Source organism: Furipterus horrens, unplaced genomic scaffold (genome assembly GCF_987537825.1).
Source record: "Furipterus horrens unplaced genomic scaffold, mFurHor1.1.pri manual_scaffold_8, whole genome shotgun sequence".
Classification (NCBI taxonomy): domain Eukaryota; kingdom Metazoa; phylum Chordata; class Mammalia; order Chiroptera; family Furipteridae; genus Furipterus; species Furipterus horrens.
The window spans coordinates 85,597,442-85,605,502 of record NW_028327178.1 but is presented as its reverse complement, the minus strand read 5'-3'; the positions used below and the strand labels follow the sequence as shown (position 1 = coordinate 85,605,502).

At 44.5% G+C, this 8,061-nt stretch overlaps 1 pseudogene; it reads left to right on the top strand.

The window, feature by feature from the left end:
- The first annotated feature begins 4,928 nt into the window (after window positions 1–4,928).
- On the top strand, window positions 4,929–5,879 carry LOC150003268 (translation initiation factor eIF2B subunit alpha pseudogene; annotated as a pseudogene).
- The last annotated feature ends 2,182 nt before the right edge of the window (window positions 5,880–8,061 follow it).

Here is an 8,061-nt window from a genome sequence, read left to right as displayed (position 1 = left end):
TATGAATGAGTATTCATACAAGATTGTGCCTGGCAGTGGGGAAAACTGTTTTCTCTTTTACACATGGCTTTTGACCCTCCAGGGAATAGTGGCTAATACTTACTGTATATTTTTTAAGTGCCAGGCACTGTGATGAACACTTCACATCAATAATCTCATTGCTCTGTAACTGCATTGACCACTACCTTCATTTAAGAAATAATAAAATATGGGAAGACACAGCTGTTAAAAAGTTACTGGGGTGATCACTTAGTAAGTTATATAATGTCTAATCACTGGGTTGTACACCTGAAATTAATATATTATATGTCAACTATAATTGAAAAATAAAATTATTTAAAGTTAAAAAGAAAGGTGGCCTCAGACTCCAGAACCTACAATCCTGCTACAGGGCCTTGGCTCTTCCCCAAACGGCCCACTGCTTCCTCCACAGAGTTCCTTCAGGGCACTGTTCACTCTCACTGCTTGGTGCTCACAGGGGCCTGGCTCTGGGCTAGGAGAAGAAATACAATTCACCTGACTTATGAGTTAATTAAATTCCTGAACCACGGCTGCAAATCAACACCTCATAAATCAAACCTTTATTGCCTAAAGGCACAAACTTTTATAAACTAAAGTTCTGTTTCTGGAAATCCATTGATTTCACAAAATTATAAAAGTTGACGATAAAAATAAAACAAGAAACACACATAATATATGACAAATGTATTAATTTACAAAGAAGCAAATAATACAAAACTAATGTTATAAATGTGAAATTGGGTGGCTTTTTCTGCAAGGGTTAGATAAACCAGGGTAACTTAAAACATGACTTAAGTGAGATTTAGAAAAGAGGTGTTATTTATTTATTTATTTATTTATTTATAGTAAAATCTCCCTGGAGCAAAAATAGGCATTCTATACTGTTTCAAGGACTTTGGAACTGAGCTCAAATCAGGGGCACCTTTCTTAAAATTTTCCATGGCATGAAAGCATCTGAATCTTTAGATAGTATTGCTGCTGCTTTGGTCATCTCTTCTGCTTTGTTAGTTGTTGGATGACAGCAATGTGAGATTTCCTCATTTCAGTAAGGGTCTTCCGATCAGAAAGAATGTCATGATGGGGGGTGGGGCGACATTCCTGTAGTGGGCAGTCAGGGATCAGCCTGACTTATCAGCTGACACAAAGCCTTCAGGGCAGACCCTCTGCCCAGCTCTCTAGAACACCTCCGCCTGGCTGCCAGGGGCCCAGGATTCTAGGCAGTGGGGTTAGAGGTACAATAAAGACATTTACAGGGTTAAGGACAAAATAGTGAGGGAAAGTGGAAGGCGTGGTTTCCAGCCAAAGGCTATGTTATTTTTATAGTCTACTCAAAGCAGTCAGAGCTGAAGAACAAGAATCTCAAAGGATTGAGGGCAGCCTGATCATAATTTAATGTGCATGGGAATCACTGTGGATCTTGTTAGAGGGCAGATTCTGATCTGGCAGGTCTGAGGTGGGCTTGAGACTAGGCATTTCTAATATTTCTCAGTTGATGCTGCTGATGCTGGAGGTCTGAGGCCCACACCTTGAGTAGCAAAAGTTCACAGGTAGATGGTCATGGAGTTGTTAATGTCTTGCCTTTACTTTGTGCGAAGTGTGTGTCTGCCCTAAATAATACTTCCCCTAACCTTGGGTCGTCTCAGTACTTTTACTCTTGGTAGTTTTATATTTGGTCATATTAATTAGTCAATTCAATATTTAAACCTTCTATGAGTCAAAATAGAATAAGGCTTTTTAAAGGGGCACTATTGAAATTCTTAGGCTTCTCCTGCAGTACACCCTTCTCAAGACTGGCCCCCTCCTCCCCTGATCCTCAGAAATCTCACTCTGATCATTTTCATTTTTTGTTCTTTGACTAAGGCTTCTGGTGTCTGATAAATTCTTGCTTCAATTGGCCTTATCTCCCATTGTTAATAAAAAAGCGATCCATGCCGGTGATTTTGTGTCATTTTGAATGTACAGGACATTTTAAATCAATGAATGAGGTACTCAGTATGGTTCAGATGAAATTCTAGGGTTGTAAAACTATGCTTATAAAAATAAATGAGTAAATATAATTTGGGTTGGATAAAGCATTGGAAGATTAATTGCAAGCTGGCAGCTGGCTAAAATTCAACACAGAGTTGATAAGCCAGATCTAAAATGCCCACTGCTTTGGCAGATGCCCCTGTGATTTCATATTACAGACACCTGAGGGGACATCCAAATGGGCCATGACCTGCTACTTCCATGTCCCTAGTATAGTTACAGGCCCACCTTGGACATCTGTGAGGCTTAGAGAAAGAATACAAATAGTGGCCCTTAAACCATTATTCTAAATATTCGAAGTTAAAAGTCAAGCTAACACACTGTAAATAAAATGTCTTATCTTTTATATATCTCTAGAGTCACTTGGAAGGCCAGGTTCAATGTCAGAATTCTTCTGTTCCTTGGATTTCTGAGCCAAAACATGGTGGTGCCTAGGTAGCTGACCTCTTGCTTGTGGCCCACACCTATTCTCCTTCTCTTCTGCTCTCAGCTGCACTACACACCAAGATGGACCTTGCTCCTATGGATCTGGACATTCCAGCCCTTGGTCCAAGCTCCTTCCAGACCCCTCCTAGCAGCAGCCCTTGGCTATTCCTCAAGCTTGGGGAGTACACACCTAGCGTGTGGTCTGTCCCTGGAAGGAGGCCCCCAGGATCTACTCAGCTTCCTGGGAGGGTCATGTCGTGCTACAAGGTGAAGGAGGGAGGAATTGTCTAGTCTTCAGGGTCACTATAAAGGGAGATATCTCCAAGGATTGGGGGGCTGTGACATGCTTCTCTGGAGACATCTCACAGGCTCTGCACAGTGGGTTCTGCTCTGTGAACCTGGTCAGGCCCCCTCTCTTGGGAAAAATCCATACATAAATCTTCAAATTTGCTCTCTTAAAATTGGCAGTTAGCTCTTTAGAGAAGTCACTGCTGCATTTCTGGCATGGATAACAGTGCAGGGCTGAGGGGCAGGAACGTTCTCTGTAATTTCATTCATTTTCTGTTGGAGAGCAGAACAGCCAGAGTGCAAGCTTCTACAGTTGCTGATGGCTTAATTGCCACATGTATTTCGTGGGGAACACTTACTTGGCACCCAGAGCCTTGATTCCCTGGCCCTGAGAAGAAGCTGACACCTGGAAGGGGTTGAAAGTGTTGGTGGCTGCCACCCAGCAGTGGAGAAAGAATTGGAAACATTTCTCCCTTGCTCCCATTTTAATAGCCTCTTTGTTTTTAAGGACCATAAGATTCAGTGACATTTTAGCCACCAGGGACTGCACCTTAATTGTTCATATATTGTTTCCCCAGTACCAAGTGCAATGCCTGGCACAGGCCAGAGGCTTAGCAATGTCTTTTTGGTAAGAATACACAGGCTATTAGCTGGCTCTTTGTGAGTGGCTTCATAACAGTCCTAGTCTCCACACTCCACACTTTCCCCTCTGGGGAGACGGTATTATTGGTCAACAAATATTCCTCTTCCCCTCTCCTGTCAGAGGTGGAATGCACTTCCCTACTCACTGATGTTGGATTTGGCCTTGTGACTTACTTTGGCTAATGGCCTGTGGACTGACATGATGCAACCAGAGGCTTTAGAAGTGATTATATGGTCTCACTTATTTCAGTTTAAATGCAATGATAAAAAAATAAAAATAAAAAAGACAGAGTTGTGGTGTGTTAGTTTCCTTTTTTCATAGCCAAATAATTTTTAAAGAGATAATGGAAATGGTGTCTGTTTATCCATCTTATGTGCCAAAGTGGAAAATGCTATAAGGGCAATGCTTTAGAAGTTGCCAGGTGAGCCACTTGGCCCTGCTACTCTTGAGACAGGACAGTGTGCGGTGATGTTTATGGGTGGGGGGAGGGGTGGGGTTGAAACATCATGATTGACCTCATGAGCACTTTGAGGATGGGAACAGATCATTTATCCCTACCAAGTGCTCTGTTTCAATCTACCCAAGTATGGAAGAAGAAACTTATTTCTCCTAACCTGGCCCATTTTTTCATGACCCAGTTGGGTTCCCACTAAATTCCTGCAGCCATCTGTCCCATCTCTGGCTCATTGGTCATAGGTTCCTCAAGCTGGAAGGATCTGAGAAAACACTATCCTTGCTTCTGAAGAAACACATTAAACATTTCTCACCTACATGATTCAGTATAAAAGAACAAAGTCAAAGTAACCAAAAGCAATGTATAAATATTCAAGTTATTCCTTGGTATTTCTTAAATGCCATAAAAGAGATCTAAGTCTTTGGCAGTAGTTCTTCCAACCCCCTTTCCTTCAGCTGTCAGCTGCCCTCAGTACCCCATGGGTGCTGACTCCCCTTTTTTTCCACAGCTCCCCCCACCAAACAGTTCCTCCTCCCACTACCCTCATTAGTTGTCCTGTTTCTTTCTCTCCTTGCCTATTCCTTCCCAAGATCAGCCTGGCAAAGCCTTGAAGGATGGGGGACATACCTAGCGGACCACGTCAGAATTCATTGAGTAGACAAAAGCAAGGAGAAGCTGGGACACTCACATCATCAGCTTAATCTGCCTAAATTAGAACAGCTAAAAGAGAGTAGAAAGCTTACCCTGGCTGGGTGGCTCAGTTGGTTGGAGCATCCTTGAGTACACAAAGTGTTGCGGGTTCGATTCCGTCAGGGCACATACCTAGGTTGCAGGTTTCATTCACAGTAGGCGGGCAGCTGATCGATGTTTCGCTCTCACATTGATGTTTCTCTATCTCTTCCTCTCCCTCACTAAAATTGATAAATGTATTCTCGGGTGAAGTTTAAAAAAATGCTTAAGAATAACACAGTAGGGGCGCTGCGCGCTGTCCGTTTCTGCGGCTCTGAGCCAGCGTGGTTGCGGGCCTCATCCGGTCAGCCAGGGCGGCTCCGCGGTCCGGAGGGCACCATGGACCACAGCGCGTTAATTGAATACCTTAAGTCTCAGATGAAAGGAGATCCTGACATGGCCTCAGCAGTGGTGGCCACACAGACGCAGCTGGAGCTGTTGAAGCAGGGTAGAGGCGAGACAATCCACGGCCTTAGAGCGAATCCCACTAGAACCATAGAAACCCTGTGTGACGTGGACTCCTACGTGGCCGCGTCCTCGGGTGGGGAGCTCTTCCTGCGCTTCACAGCCTCACCTCCCCGGAACACTCTGATTTCTCCAAACGTAGAAAGGTCGTGATTAAGTGACAAGGGCGTTTTCTCAGGAGGATATCATTGTCAAGACGTAAAGTTGCAGATCTGTGTCATATTTGCATCAAAGACGGGGCAAGAATGTTAACTCAGGCCTGCTCCGGAGTGGTCCCAAGGGTCCTGGAAGCAGCTGTGGCGGCCGAGTAGCGGTTCTGTGTGTACGTTACAGAGTCACGGCCTGACTTATCCGGTAAGAAAACGGCCAAAGCCCTCTGCCAGCTCAATGGCCATGTCACTGTGGTCCTGGTTGCTGCTGCGGGCTATAACATAGAGAAAGTGGATCTTGTCATAGTTGGTGCTGAAGGAGTTGTTGAAAATGGCGGAATTATTAACAAGATTGGAACCAACCAGACGACTGTGTGCGCAAAAGCACGGAGCAAGCCGTTTTATGTGGTTGTGGGCAGTTTCAAGTTGTATTGCTCTTCCCACTAAACCAGCAAGACGTCCCAGATAAGTTAAAGTACAAGGCAGCTACTCTGCAGTCTGTGCAGACTAGACAATATCTCAAAGAGGAGCACCCGTGGGTCAACTACACCTCCCCTTCCTTAGTAACACCGCTGTTACAGACCTGGGGGTGCTGATGCTATCGGCAGTCCTTGATGAGCTCATCAAGCTGTATCTACACCACGGGGCCCTCTCCTGCCTGGCTCAACTTATGTAGCTAGGGCCAGGTGAGGACCCTCTGACCCCTCCATGAGTCAGGCCAAGATGGAATTGTATTTTTTTTTTAATGAAGATTTATAGGCTGAGGACTTATAATCACAAGTTTCGGTGAATTTTTTATTCATATCAGTTCCACTTAAACATGTACATGGTTACCCTAAATCTCAACCTAAATTGTATTGACAGTTTCTAGATGCTTTCATTCATTTCCTGTTTCCAGAAATACATGTTAGATTATTGGCTACTTAACTGATGGGAGAAGATGAGTCCAGTCCCCTCGCTGCACCTTCCTCTGCACCATAGGCTAATTTACCAAAAACATCCATTGTAGAAACGCTGGCCTGACAAGGCAGGAGTTCTCACTGCAGCTGGGGTGCTCCCTCTGTAACTGGCTAATGGCTGCCCAGGTCATGTGGTACATATGGTGCCTTATAAGAAGGGCAGGAAACACCTGCTCAGGTGGCATCAGGCTCCCAGTGGTGAACACAAGCCAGGGGCTACCATCCCGTGGACAGGATCAAGCCCAACGGAGTGGAGACTACCCAGAGAGCCCAAGGGAGGCAGAAACAGCAGTTTCCAGGGGTCTCCAGTATGGCCCACAACTCATGAACATGCCTTCCAAAACATTTGTAAACTTAAATTCTGTGTCTGTAAAAGATGTGAATCTTAACAGGTTTGGGACCTGAACAACTTGTAAAAATTGTACTTGGGAACAAGCTCAGCTTCTTTTCAAATAAGTGGCATAAAAGATTTTGAAAAAAACAAAAGCAAACAAATGAAAATAGTAGGAAGCCTAATAACTATTTGTCAAATGAATGAATGATCCAATGAATCAATGAAGACTTTAGTTCTAACCTCTCATTTTCAAATGAGTCCCAGAGAATTGAAGAGACTTGTCCAAAACTTCCCCAAGTTAGTGGTTGAGTTAGAATAAGAACTCAGTCTTCTAATATAGACTCTTTTTACCATGGCCACTCTGGGTGGTTATTAACTCTGAGCTGTTGTTAATGTTTCTTATAGATGGAAGATGAATGTACAATTAACCATCTGTACCTGGGTGCTTTTAGAGGGAAGAGGAGTGTTATTAATAAGTATACAAGAACAATAGGTGAAAACTAGGATGGTCCTGGGCAGACTGGGATATGTGGTCTCCCCATCTGTAGGTCTTGGCTCATTGGAGGCAATGACTTTGAAGACAGAATCCTGTCCTGCACTTTTTGTGCTCCCCACAGCATGGGGGGCTGGTTGCTGGGCTCCACATTACATTTCACTGGTAAGAGTCCTTCCTGCACACAGAAAGGTTGGGATTCCGCTGTAGCTCTTGAGGGGATGTTATGGAGCCACATGTTTGCAATCAGAACACATGTATTTACTGAGTTTTACTCATATTTACACACTGCAACATGAGGTCACAAGAGTAACAGGTTTTTGAAACTCTTCAACCCTTTGGCCTTAACAGCACAGGATCTGGGGAAAAGAAAATGAGAAGCAGAGAAGGGAGTAAGGGTGGGAGAAGGAGCTGAAGGGGAAGGCAGAAGGAGAGGGGTTGGAACAGAGAAAATGTAACCGGAAAACAAAGAGGGAAGAGAGCAGAAGGAAAGGAAGCAAAGGAGGAAATATGAGTAGGGAGAGGGAGTAGGAAGTCTTGAGTAAGAGAGAAAAAGGGGAGGGTAAGGAACAGGAGGGTGGCAGGACAGAGAAGCTGAGACAGTCCTCCTACAATGCTATTGAGGGTTTGAGCCTGTTTGTCCGCAGTCCCTACACTGACTGAAACCTAATATCAGGTAAATCTGGTAAATAAAAATATGGCCTTATTTATCACCTGAATCTACAAAAAAATGAGAGTAGTTGGCATCCCTTGTTTTTTTCTGTCCCTCGCCCATATCCCTCCTCTGGTAGCAGACCTTGATTTTCCTTGGGGAATGCTGGTTCCTCAGGCTCAGCTCTGTGGTTCAGATGGATTATGGAGCAGAGCACATCTCCCAGGTCCCAGGTGGCCACATGCCCCAGGCCCTGCCAGTTGGAACACGCTGGTCCCTGATCTTTGTGAAAGGATAAGGGCAGGACAGTTTCTGTTTCTGTCCTTTATTCTTCTCTTCCCCTCCCTCCGTCTCTTTCTTCCTTCCCTCTCTTGTTTCTTTCATCATTCCTCCCTCCCTCCTACCCTCCCTTCCTTTCTT